Genomic DNA, 14426 nt, shown 5'->3' with positions numbered 1-14426 from the left:
TCCATACGGTTTTGGCATAGATTAGACATTTTACACAAAACGATTAAATTGCGCAAAATGTCCAATTTTGAAAAATCTAATTTTGGGTATTTTTGACAAAGAACTTTATCCTAAGGTTTCTATACGTGGTGTCAATCCAAAATTTTCGCGAAGCGAAAACGTTGCGTGACGAATTCCCCTCTCGGAAAATTTCCCCTCTCTTTGGTGCACGCTGGTTGGATGAACGAACGTTTCCCAATCAGTCAATCGAGAGACGTGAAATTGATGTATCTAAAACCACCCCCACTCCACCTCATAATTTTCAGATCGTCGACGAGGCAACAAAACGCGGCTCGGTCGGTCCCGAAAATTCATTCTATTGCTGGACGTCGACGAGAACACATCAGGCCACCACCTGGACTGGAGTGGCCGGAGGCCCCGCGGATGTTCCGATGGGGGGACATTTGCCGAACCGTAAGAGTTGGGGCAATATGGGTATCACAATTTATGGTTTTTGATACTGGACATGAGATTTGACAGTTCGGCAGTAGTGGCCACAATCCGGAGTGGCCGGAGGCCCCGGGGATGTTCCGATGGGGGGACATTTGCCGAACCGTAAGAGTTGGGGCAGTATGGGTATCAAACTTTATGGTTTTTTATACTGGACATGAAATTTGACATTTCGGCAGTAGTGGCCACAGTCCGGAGTGGCCGGAGGCCCCGGGGCGGTTCCGATGGGGGGACATTTGCCGAACCGTAAGAGTTATATATAAAAGTTGCATTTGGCCATTTTCTGAAGTTAAGCAGTTTAAAAATTGCTTATTAGGCAGGAAGTAATAAATAGATTACTGCGATGCAGATTTTTTAGTGCCGCTGCGAAAATCTTTTCTGGAAATTTAGAATAACTATTTCGTAATCAATTAGAGCCCTGTAAAGGGCAGTTTTAATGTCTGCTGTTGAAATTTCCTTTACTGCCGCCGATTGCTTGCAACAGCCTTGCAAATAGGACGTTAATTATAAGGGAATTATGAGGAAATTTGGAACGGACATTCTAATCGAAAATTTCAACAATCATCTTGCAAAGTTCTTTGTCATACTGGTCATGTGTAACATAACAACCTGCACCTTTTTTTAGATAACATAAATTGACACTTTTTGAGCTACCGTCAGTGGGGGTGAAAAAAAACGATATACCTCTCGAAATTTCTTAATAGCACAAACAATTCAAATAACATCGAAAATCTTTCAACGTAGATTTGTTCTTAGATAGTTTACTAACATTTTCCCAAAATATGGTGGATTTTGATGAACACTCCCTTAAATGCCAATAGTTTGAAAATTTACCCAATCTCACCCCTTAGAGGGGGTGACATTGGGTCAAATGAAACTAAAATGATGCTCAAATACAAAGATATGGTAAAAACAAGTCATCCAACAGCGTTTCTTGTTCGAGGGAATCGTATTGACACGCTACAATGTTTGAAGTGGAGATTTTCAAACATTTGGGTAGTTTTCGAGCAATTCTAGCAAAAATATTAGAAAAATGATTTTTCGAGAGGTCATTTTCGGCCAAAAACGTATCCCAACTTTAGACATCTGCCAAAATAACAGGATTTGTTCTAGGAACGAGATTTTTTCAGCGAAGTCATCTTAAGATGTCCCTTACACAACCCCTTTAACAGAATTCAGTTTCATAGAGAATAACCTGAAAAATGGTAAAATCCGTAAAAAAATCACTTTGACCCAATCTCACCCCCAGACACAATATCACCCCCACAGACGGTATTATATAACTTACTGAGAATCCTGGCCAGAATTCTCAGTGGGAACCCACTGAAAATTTTGGCTCGAGCCTCGACTCGATTCAGGCTCCATCTCGAGCCAGATCGACTCGAGGCTCGAGCCAAAATTCTCAGTGGTAAGTTGTTTAAAATTCCTATGGCAGTGTTGCCAATTTTGCGAAAAGATCAAAATCTTTAGAAAACATGGAAAAAGTAAAAAAAAAACTTTTTGATTTTAGTTTAACATTTCATATCTAATTTGCAATCAAAAGGTACTTTACATAAAATTTGTAACGTGCAGTTTCTCGAAATTATAGTCACTTAAAATTCATTTTTTTTGATAAAAAAAATCAAACCATCCACATTAACGACTCCCGGGTCTTTTGTGGTCCCTATTGCAAGTTTCTGCTCGAACCTAGGAGTCCGAAGGCTTGAATGGGGAGAGCACCCAAACCTCTTTCTACTCCAAGGAACCTTCCACCCCAGTGTTTGAACTGACGACCTTTGGATTGCGAGTCCAACCGCCGCCAGCGATTCCACCGGAGTAGGCTTGGTTTGGTGTGTTGTTTGTACTTATTAACGGCCTAACAACCAAGGCCGGGACCGACATTTTACTTCCTCATCCGATGGAAGGTTGGAGCAGATGGGAATCGAACCCAGAATCATCCGCTTACAAAGCGGACAGCGTAACCATTCGGCCACGCACTGCCACTTTTTTTGTTAAAAGATGCGAAAAAAATTCTACAAATTTGCTTTAAACGCAAGTCAAGAAATAAAACTATCATGAAATCTCGGATTAGTTTTCAAAGGCCGTAAGAGCCATTGGTAAACACAGTCCTTTTTGCATCGGTATTCAACCTACTTACGAAAAACCAATATCAAAAATGCTTGAGATTGTTCATCTACACGTCCTTTAAGTGCCCCAAACTAAAAATAAATGAAATTTGTTTAATTTTTTAGAAAAACGAAAATTAGTGTCAGAGGTTACGTTGGCTCTTACGGCTTTTTGAAAACTCACCCGAGAAATGTTCTCCTTTCCGAAATCAATATTTTTTAAATTTTCAAATCAACCTCGACATTTGGTATGATAAAAATAAGTTAATTGAATTTATTTACTTTTTTTAAGGCAGGAAAAGCCAGCAAAGCAGCGACACTAAAAACTTCACAAATAATTTTAAGTTGCATAACTTGAAAACGGTGCACGATAAACTAATAATAAAATCAGAAATGTAACACTTAAGTGCTAATAACTTTTGAAAGAGTTGTCAGATCTTCAATATTTTGGACTCATTGAAAAGTTCTTTCAAATGTCTTCTAATGATATATAACATGCAGGGTTTTCTCACAAAAACCACCCTTTTTAAATCTTGCGAACTTTAGTCAAAATCGTTTTGTTAGCATAACTTTTGAAGTACCTAACTAAACATCATGATTTATAGATAGCGGGATCTCATGACGGATCGAATGAGGCCACAACGGTCAAAATCCGTTCAGCCAGTCCTGAGATAATCGAGTGACAATTTTTCGATCAACATCCCTACACATGCCCAGACATTTGCTTAGAATTTGATTCTGAGTCGAAGGTGGGTCTAGGACGTCAAATTAATAAGCTCAATTTTTGAGTGATTTTATAGCCTTTCCTTAGTAAGGTGAGCAAGGCAAAAATTAATTTGAGAAATTTTCTGCACTGTAAAAAAATACAAAAAAAAAGAATAAAGAGCTCGATCAAGAGAAACATTTAAAAAAAATCTGCCCCCTCCCCTTAACACAAATGGAGCCTAACATTTCAAAAGGGCACATAACTTTTGTAAACACTAGTGTATCCCTTTCACTCGAATGACAGTTTACATAAGGTGTGAAAGGGACACACTCTTGTCTAAAAAAGTGATGTGCCCTAATGAAATGGCAAGCACGAAATGTATGCGCTCGAGATAAGTCTGTATAATACGAAATGTTGTAAATTAAAACCTTATGGTTCGAATTAACTGTTAGATTTGTTTTGGAATTTTCAATTCCAATTTCAATCAGAATTTTCAATTCTGATTCAATTAGACTCACGATGATATTTCCTTCAAAAAATAAAATTTAAATGTAATAATCCGGAATGGAAATGGACAGATTACAGATTTCAAATAATAATCAAACGATCTATTCAAAACGTTAAATTTCACCCGCGTTGAAAACCATTTTAACGAAAGGCAAACCCTGTCACGATCCCACTTTAACTTTTGGGGGGGGAGCGGGCGATTATCGGGGGTTGCCAGTGCCAGTCAAGACGCTTTAGTTAAGACACAATCCTCAAAAATTTAGATTTTTTGTGGCAAACGCACACCATCATGTTTCACGCACGCCGACACGCACACTCTCACACGCTTCATAACGCGTCAACTGTCAAACTTTTTCAGTGACGTTTATCAGAAATTTCGTGCCATTATTTCGTAAAAAGTGTTGATGCGATTTTGCCTCAAACTTTCAGGTAAGTTTTTTAGGAAAATACTAAACATTTCATGATCTAATTTAATATTCTTTTGCTTTTTGACAACCAGAAACACTTGGCAGCTGAAATCCACAGTCCAACAAATGTATGGTCCAAGTTTTGCACAGTCCCTTCGCCACGGAAACTTGCTTGATTAATCAAGCTGCCTGGAACGTCCCTTGACCGGCCCTACAACCAGAATATGGGAAGCTCGCCGATCCGCGACCAAAACATTACTCCACTCCGACTTTTCCACCCCTTCCGATGGAAAGTCCTAATATTTCCGGTGATTGAATGGCCGCGAAGATGAAATCTTGTTTGCGGCACAGAAAATGCAGTTTTCGGCGACCAGTTCCGTGCTAGCAGCCGACGATTTGTAGTGCATATCAAACCCACCGGAAGTGCCGTAAGCTGTACTGAAGGAATGGCTCAACGGGTGCGTCCACTTTGGGCAGGTGAAGACTTGGGTGAAGACGAAAAAGATTTGCGGAAGTGTCGTGGTCAACCTGATTCCCATCATGCACAACTTGAATGCTCCCCCATCAACTTTCGGTCTAAGAACGCTCGAAAATTCAATCCGACTCGGCGTGCGTGGTTCCTTAGCGGTTGAATAGCGTTGAAAAGGTTTGTAGATTTTATTGAATGTGTTGTTTTGAGTTTAACGTTAGTATTTCTTCGAACAGGTTCCGCCTTACAAACTATCGAGCGGGGAGAATTTTCGCCAGGCGTTTCTGTTGAACTGCAACGCCTTCGGCAACAGAATCAACGGAATCACGTCACGGCTTGGCGATGAGTCCTGCACGGCCCAAAACCTGTTAGCTCGGATCACCCAGAACGCACTGCTGCGCAAAAAGCTGCAAGTCCAGCGCAAGGTGCTGTAAAAGCAGGCCGTCGAACCGGCCGTCCATCAATTTGTCCAGTCCTTCTGCCTCAACATCCATCGAAGTCTGTTGGTGCTGAGCAAAATGGTCGCCGGAGCGAACCGTCAGCTGCCAACTTAATGTTCCCCGACGGATCAACCGAGGCCGAGCTGTCCATCTCGCTGCAGCAAACGCTGCATCTCTCGAAACCCCAGGGACGTTACGCCGCCGGGCTGGCCGAGTTCGCTTCGGCATGGGTTCCGTCACCTGGAACCTCAACTGAGCAGCGTTGATTTGCTGATTCGCATTTGTTCCTTTTTTTTTTGCTTTTTTCCTGAGAGAGAATTGCCTTCTCGCATCCTTTTTGTTCCGGTGCTAGTTCTGCGCTTTGATCTGCGGAATAGTAGTTTTTTATTACTTTTCAATGTTTTCACTTATTTATTTCCTCCCAAAACATTAATTTTTTTGGTCAATTTTTCTTTTTACTGTGTTTCGTTTCCTCAGTATATTTTTAAAGACTAAAAGTTTCCATAATTATTCAATATTTTCTTTAAAAATGCAAAAAATACCCAAAGATACATAAGAAAAACCAAAAAACTTTAAATACAAAAATACACGAACAGTACAAATTAAGAATTACTAAAATAAAAAATACAACAAAAAGGTATAAAAATACTAAAATACTAGAATACAACAAAAACCAAAAATTAAACTAAAATTAACTAAATTTAACTAAATTTAACTGAATTTATCAAAATTTAACTGAATTAAAGTTAATTTTAGTATATTCAATAAAATTTAACTTAATGTTTAAGAAATTAGGCAAAATTAATTAAATTAAAGTATATTCAGCCACTTTAAACTAAATTAAACAAAATTTTACTAAATTGAGCTTATTTTAACTTAATGTAACTTAATTTTACTCATTTTAGTCAAATTGAACTAAATTTTATCTAATTTTGCTTAACTTAAAATATGTTAAACTTTACTAAATTTAACTGAAATTACCTTAATTTGATTTTTACTAAATATAACTTAATTTAACGAAATTAAACTTTTTTCCACTTGATTCTACCAATTTTAACTATGTTAATCTTAATTGAACCTAATTTAACTTAATTCAACTCAATTTAACCTAATTTAAATCAATTTTGCGAAGTTTAATAAAATTTATTAAACATTACTGAATTCAACAGAATCAAACAAAAATTAACCAAGCTTAACTAAATTTAGCCAAACTCAACTAGTCAAATAAATAAACTCAACAAACAAACAACAAAATTTAACACAATTGAACTTAATTTAGCCAAATTTAACTAAAATTAGCAAAATTTAACTAAATTTTGCAAAAATTTAGCTAAAACATCATTTAACTTAATTTAAGTAAATTTTACTTAATTGAACTAAATTCTGCTTAATTTACTTAATTTAATTCAATTTGAGTTAATTGAAAGTAATTAAACTCTATTTTACTAATTTTCTATAAATTAAGCCAAATTTAAGTAAATTTTACTCAATTTTACTAAATTTAAGTGAATTCAGCTAATTAAGCTTAATACTACTTTATTTTGTAACTTTACTAAATTAAGCGAAATTTTACTAAACATAGATGATTTTTACTTTACCTAACCTAATTTTATTTAATTTAACCTAATTTAACTGAATTTAACAAGGAATTTAACTCATTTTGGCCAAATAAAACTAAATTTTACGAAATTTCGCTAAACTTAACATTTTTAAACTAAATTTAACTTAATTTAACAAAATTTACCTTAATTTAAATTAATTTACTTAAGTTCTGCCAAACTTAACTCAATCTTACTAAATATAACATAATTCAACTAGATTTGACTTTATTTAACTTGATTATATCAATTTTAACTTAGTTTATCTTAATTTATATAATTTAATAATTTAATTTGACAAAGATTATTAAAAAATATTAAAATTAACTGAATTCAATAAAATTAAACATAGATTTACTAAACTTCACTAAATTTAGGTTTCCAAATTTACCAAATTTAACGTAATTTAACTAAATTTAGCCAAATTTAAGTAATTTCAATAAATTCAGCCATATTTAACCAAATTATATTCATTTTAACAAAATTTAAATAAATTCAACAAATTTTACATAAATTTAACTTAATTTAGAAATTTTTTACTAAATTCAGCCAAACTTAACTTAACTTAGTTAAATTTAACTAAATTTAACCACATTTATGCAAATTAAACATAATTTTGCTTAATTTAGCTTAATTTAACTAAATTCAACAAAATTTTTCTTAATTTTACTAAATTTAACCTAGTTTTACTAAATAAAATTTAATTCGACTTAATTTAAATTAATTCAACTTTTTTTAAACTGATTTTATTCAAATTTAGCCACATTGAAAAGAATAAGACTAAATTTGAGTAAATTCAACGAAATCAAGCTTAATCGAACTAAATTTATTCAATTTGAAGTAAATTAACCGAAATTGTAATGAACTTGAATAAATTTTACTTATTTTTATTAAATTAACCTAAATATAGCTTAATTTGACTAGTTTTAACTTTATATAACTTAATTAAGCCAAATTTAGTTAAATTTAAATAAATTAAACGAAATTTTACTAAATTTAATTAAATTTTAACTAAATCTAAAAAAAATATTATTTTAACAAAATTCAATTAAATTTTTCTGAATTTTAATCAATTTAACAATTCAACTAAATTGAATTTAATTTCACTAATTTAAACCTAATAGAACTTAATTTAGCCAAAGTAAACTAAATTGAAATAAATTATGCTAAGTTTTACGAAACTTAATTAAATTTTACTTAATCTAACTAAATTTTACTTATTTTAACTGAATGTAACTAAATTCAACTAAATTTATTTAAATCTTACTAAATTCAACTGTATTTAACTAAATTGAACTAAGTTTAACTAAATTTAGCTAAATATAACTTAATTTTACTAAATTTAACTAAATTGAAATAAATTAAGCAAAATTTTAAGAAATTTAATTAAATTTTATTTAATCTAGCTAAATTTTACTTATTTTGACTAAATGTAACTAAATTCCCATAATTAAGTTAAATTTAATTAAATTTTATTAAATTTAGTTCAACTAAATATATTTCAATTTAAGTCAATTTAAATTAATTTAACTTATTTTAACTTGATATAACTTAATTTAGCCGAAGTAAACTCACTTATTTTGCCTAACTGTTATTAAATTCGACTAACTTTAATTAAACCTAACTAAATTGAACTAAATTTAACTTAATTTGACTAAATCTAACTAAGTTTAACTTAATTTAACTTAATTTAACTAAATTTGCACTAAATTTAACTAAATTTAACCAAATTTAACTAAATGTAACTAAATTTAACTAAATTTAACTAAATCTTACTAAATTCAACTGAATTTAACTAAATTCAACTAAATATTACTAAATTTAACTAAATTCAACTAAATATTACTAAATTTAACAAAGTTTAACTAAATTTAACTAAATTCAAATAAATTAGGCGAAATTTCACGAAGCTTGTTTAAATTTTACTTAATCTAATTCTAATCTAAATTTGACTTATTTTGACTAAATGTAACTAAACTCAACTAAATTCAATTAAATATAACTAAATTCAACAAAAATTTAACTTAAATTATCTAAATTTAACTAAATTTAACTAAGTTTGATTAAATATAAATAAATTTTACTAAGTGTATCTAAATATAACTCAATTAAACTAAATTTAAATTAATTTCACTAATTTTAACTTAATATAACTTAATTTAGCCAAAATTAATTAAATCAAGCGATTTTACGAAACTTTATTAAATTTTACTTTATCCAACTAATTCACACTTATTTTGCCTAAATGTTACTGAATTCAACAAACTTTAATTAAATCAAACTAAATTTAACTTAATTTGACTAAATCTAACTAAATTGACCTAAATTTAACTAAATCTAACTGAATTCAACGGAATTTAACTAAACTCAACTAAATTTTACTTAATTTAACAAAGTTTAACTAAATTTAACGCAATTGAAATAAATTACGCGAAATTTAATGAAACTTAATTAAATTTTACTTTATCTAATTCTAATCTAAATTTGACTTATTTTGACTAAATGTAACTAAATTCAACAAAATTTAATGAAATCAAACTAAATTCAACTAAATTTAATTAAATCTAACTTAATTCAACTAAATTTAACTTAATTTAACTGAATGTAACTAAACAAAACTAAATTTAACTAATTTGAACTAAATTTTACTAAATTTAGCTAAATATAACTAAATTTAACTAAATTTATCTAAATGTAACTCAATTCAACTAAATTTAAATTAGTTTAACTAATTATAACTTAATATAACTTAATTTAGCCGAATTTAACTCGCTCATTTTGCCTAAATGTTATTAAATTCGACTAACTTTAATCAAACCTAACTAAATTGAACTAAATTTAACTTAATTTGACTAAATCTAACTAAGTTTAACTTAATTTAACTAAATTTGCACTAAATTTAACTAAATTTAACCAAATTTAACTAAGTGTAACTAAATTTAACTAAATTTAACTGAATTTAACTAAATTTAACTAAATTTAACTAAATTTAACTAAATCTTACTAAATTCAACTGAATTTAACTAAATTCAACTAAATATTAATAAATTTAACAAAGTTTAACTAAATTTAACTAAATTCAAATAAATTAGGCGAAATTTCACGAAACTTTATTAAATTTTACTTAATCTAATTTTTATCTAAATTTGACTTATTTTGACTAAATTTAATTAAATTCAACTAAATTTAATTAAATATAACTAAATTCAACTATATTTAACTTAATTTAACTAAATTTAACTAAATATAACTAAATTTAAATTAATTTCACTAATTTTAACTTAATATAACTTAATTTAGCCAAAATTAACTAAATTGAACTAAATTAGGCGAAATTTTACGACACTTAATGAAATTTTACTTAATCTAACTAATTCACACTTATTTTGCCTAAATGTTACTGAATTCAACAAAGTTTAATTAAATCTAAATAAATTTAACTTAATTTGACTAAATCTAACTAAATTGACCTAAGTTTAACTAAATCTAACTGAATTCAACTGAATTTAACTAAACTCAACTAATTTTTTGCTTAATTTTACTTTATTTAACAAAGTTTAACTCAATTGAAATAAATTAGGCGAAATTTAATGAAACTTAATTAAATTTTACTTTATCTAATTCTAATCTAAATTTGACTTATTTTGACTAAATGTAACTAAATTCAACTAAATTTAATTAAATCAAACTTAATTCAACTAAATTTAATTAAATCTAACTTAATTCAACTAAATTTAACTTAATTTAACGGAATTTAACTAAACAAAACTAAATTTAACTAATTTGAACTAAATTTTACTAAGTTTAGCTAAATATAACTAAATTTAACTAAATGTTTCTAAATGTAACTCAATTCAACTAAATTTAAATTATTTAACTAATTTAAACTTCATATAACTTAATTTAGCAAAAGCTAACGAAACTTTATTAAATTTTACTTTTTCTAACTAAATGTAACTTATTTTAATTGAATGTAACTAAATTCAACGAAATTTAATTAAATTTTACTGAATTCAAACTTAACAAAATTTAACTAAGTTTAATTAAATATAACTAAATTTAACTGAATGTAACTAAATTTAACAAAGTTTAACTAAATTTAACTAAATTTAAATAAATTAAGCGTAACTAAATTTAATTAAATGTTACTAAATTTAAATAAATTTTACTAAATCTAACTAAAATTAAATAAATTTAATTAAATTTTACTACATTTAATTTAGTTTAACTAAATATAACTAACATTAACTATATATAACTCAATTTTAGTCAATTTAACTTATTTTAACTAATTTTCACTTGATATAACTTAATTTAGCCAAAGTTTACTAATTTGACATAAATGAAGCGAAATTTTACGAAACCTTGTCAAATTTTATTCAATCTAACTAAATTTTACTTATTTTAACTAAATTTAACCAAATTCAACTAAACTTAATTAAATCTTAATACATTTAACTAAATTTTACTTTATTTAACTATATTCAACTAAATTTAACTATAGTTTACTGATTTTAACTGAATTTAACTAATTTTAACTAAGTTTATCTAAATTTAACTAAATCTAACTAAATTAACTAAATTTGTCCAAATTACCAATAAAATCAATTTAAAGTCCTCTTAACATACTAACCCAACTTATATTTTGTTTAGCTAGTTAGGTAATTAGTTTAAGTTTTTTTATTAATTCAATATTTTTGTAAATAAAAAAATAATCTGTCGTGTTTATTTGTCACCCTATTTTATTTAATCGCCCTAACTTGAAATCCGAAGTAAACAGGAAGGAGAAACCCCCCGGTTTCCGGCACGTCGGTCCCCCATTTATAGGCCCGTTATCGTGGTCATAACGGGCCCAAAAGCGTGCCACAGACGGGCGTAACACAGCAGCCAAAATGCGTAACGCCCGCCTAAATGTTGCATTCTGGCACGCAATGGGCCACAACGAGGGGAAAAAGCGTGCTGAAAATCGGGCCCGCTTTCAGGCAAAACGTCCCCGCTTTTTGGCCGTTTTCCGCCCATTTTTCTATGTGGGGATGACATATCCTTCAGAAAAACTTAACGAAGCAAGCCTCTGTTGATTGCTGTGCTTTTCCCAACTAAACATCCTGCGAGGAAAAATCGCCGTCGCCGTCGCGGTAGCACAAGCGGGGGTGGCGTCGTCGCATCAGCGCCAGACACAACACACTCACCATCCAAGCTGGATTTTCCTGGAAGTCATGCTTCCATCCACGCACGCACGCACACCTCCACGCATACTTTGATTATTCTGAATGCGCCTGAATGTATACTAGAATGTAACAAAAATGACTTTTTAGCGGGCATTCAGGGGTTTGTTCCGGTGGGCATACTGAGCCCAAATCCCAAATATGAGCTTGATTGGACGTAACAGGAGCTGGCGCTCCGCCCTTCAATTTTAAATGGGGTTTAACCCGTAAAAAAAGATTTTTTTCAAAAATGTCAATTTTCGAGGCATTTTGGCCACTGAAGAGTTTACCAAAAACATCACTGGCGTGTAGGCCAGATCCTTGCGCATCTTTTGGTATATATAACATTGAAGTTTGGAGCATCCTGGAGCTCGGTACAGACCTTCAAAGTTTGGCATTTTTTCGAAAAATCGGTCCCAGCAAAATCAAATGGCGTCTCGGGCGTCGCGAGACGCGACGCATATCTTTTTTGCCGGGGCCGGTTTTTCGAAAAAATGCCAAACTTTGAAGGTCTGTACCGAGCTCCAGGGTGCTCCAAACTTCAATGATATATATACCAAAAGATGCGCAAGGATCTGGCCTACACGCCAGTGATGTTTTTGGTAAACGCTTCAGTCGCCAAAATGCCTCAAAAATTGACATTTTTGAAAAAATCTTTTTTTACGGGTTAAATCCCATTTAAAATTGAAGGGCGGAGCGCCAGCTCCTGTTACGTCCAATCAAGCTCATATTTGGGATTTGGGCTCATTATGCCCACCGGAACAAACCCCTGAATGCCCGCCAAAAAGTCATTTTTGTTACACTCTAATATATACCCTTGTTTGGTGGTGTGATAGCACGCTTACGGTGCTTTTTGACACGTGTTTGCCATCAGCGTGAAAAAGTCACGATTTCGCGTTTCGTTATTAATTATCAAACTAATTGAAATATTGTATGATAAAATTAAAGTTTTTCTTGAAATAATTGCCAAAATTATTCCATTTACTACTTTTAAAACCAATAAAAAGGCTTTCGGCGTTTTACAGCTTTTTATTGAAAGACAACTTGTCTGAATCTTTTATTTTGAGTGAGATGCCTACAAAATGACTAAGAAATGTTGTAAAATTGAAAAACAACTCAATCGATCATGATCATCTCCAGGCCTAACTTAACCTTTACGGACCGTTTTTGACAAGATTTTTGCTCGCCTAATTTTACAATTAGCTTCCGTTTTGCAACAAGTTTTACATATTTTTTATGGTCGATTTCATAGGCTAGACCACTGGCCGAAATTTGAACATGATCTTATTGCTTTTTCTTAGTGAACTACTGAGGGCGTGTCACAAGATAGCACACACGCAACCTTCGTAAAATTTTCTAGATTGCCCCTATGAAAATGGTGGCTTCTGAGTATCTCACGGCGAATGTATTACAAAAAGTCGAAAGACATGAGGTCAAAATTGGATAAAATGTCTAAATGTCTCTATCTCTATCTATATCTTCAAATTTTGGACACAAGCAGTTTATGGCGTAAACTTTAGAATTGCTACAATATACAAATTGTGGGTTTAGCGAGCGGTTTCCAGTGATGGAAGGTACAAATTATTGAAAACAGACATCACTCAAGTATTACAGAAAAAGAGCTCTCAAAAATCAGGCTTTGAGTTCCAGTTTTCGGGTCAAAATACAATCGAAAGAGCGCATCGAAACCTTCAAATTAGTAATAACGATTCCTAACCAGAGCACGAGTTTTTAAATTTTGTGAGTAAAGCGTTTTTTTTCAAAAGCTAACCTGAACCCTTCCTTTTTTAAGAAAGGAAAAATATGAAAAACAGGATAGAAATAGAACTTCATTAAAATAAGTTCGAATTTTGTCTATTTCTCATATAACTTTTAAATAACTGCTCATGTTTGAAAGAATGAAAAAACAAAAAAATGCGCAGGAATAAATAACATTGAGTTAAGTTATAAAATATCTGGAGCTACATTTTAAAAGGGCGCATAAGCATCTTGACAGCTAGAACTATTTTGCAAATTCCGAAACAACAGGTAACTATTTAACAAAACTCGCTAAGTTAGATGGTAGCTGAGAAGGCCAGCTATTGTTTAACACAAAAAGTTACCTGTTGGCACGAAATTTGCAAAATAGTTCTAGATGTCAAAATGCTTATCCGACCTTTTCTCGTATTGTTGTAGCAAACAAACCTTATAAAAATAATTAAAATACACTTAATGTTTGAAGGATAAAGAAGTCACAAAAATATGCTAACGAAACAAAATATATTATTTCCATAGAAAAGTTTTTCTTTTAATGCGTTTTAGTTCTCTTTTTACCTTACAACATTTTTATAGAAATTTTTATGTTTGAAAGAATAGAAACTTTTCAGAAATAAAAATAAACTGATCTTAAAAAAAACTTTAAAAAATGTGCATTTTTTTAAGAATATCATGCTTGAAAAAATGGGCAACTCACAAACATACTTATAGTACAATGTAAAACCCTTTTAAACATGTTTGAATTA

The sequence above is a fragment of the Culex pipiens genome, chromosome 3 (assembly GCF_016801865.2).
Source record: "Culex pipiens pallens isolate TS chromosome 3, TS_CPP_V2, whole genome shotgun sequence".
NCBI classification, from domain to species: Eukaryota; Metazoa; Arthropoda; class Insecta; order Diptera; family Culicidae; genus Culex; species Culex pipiens.
This window is presented reverse-complemented; position numbering follows the sequence as displayed.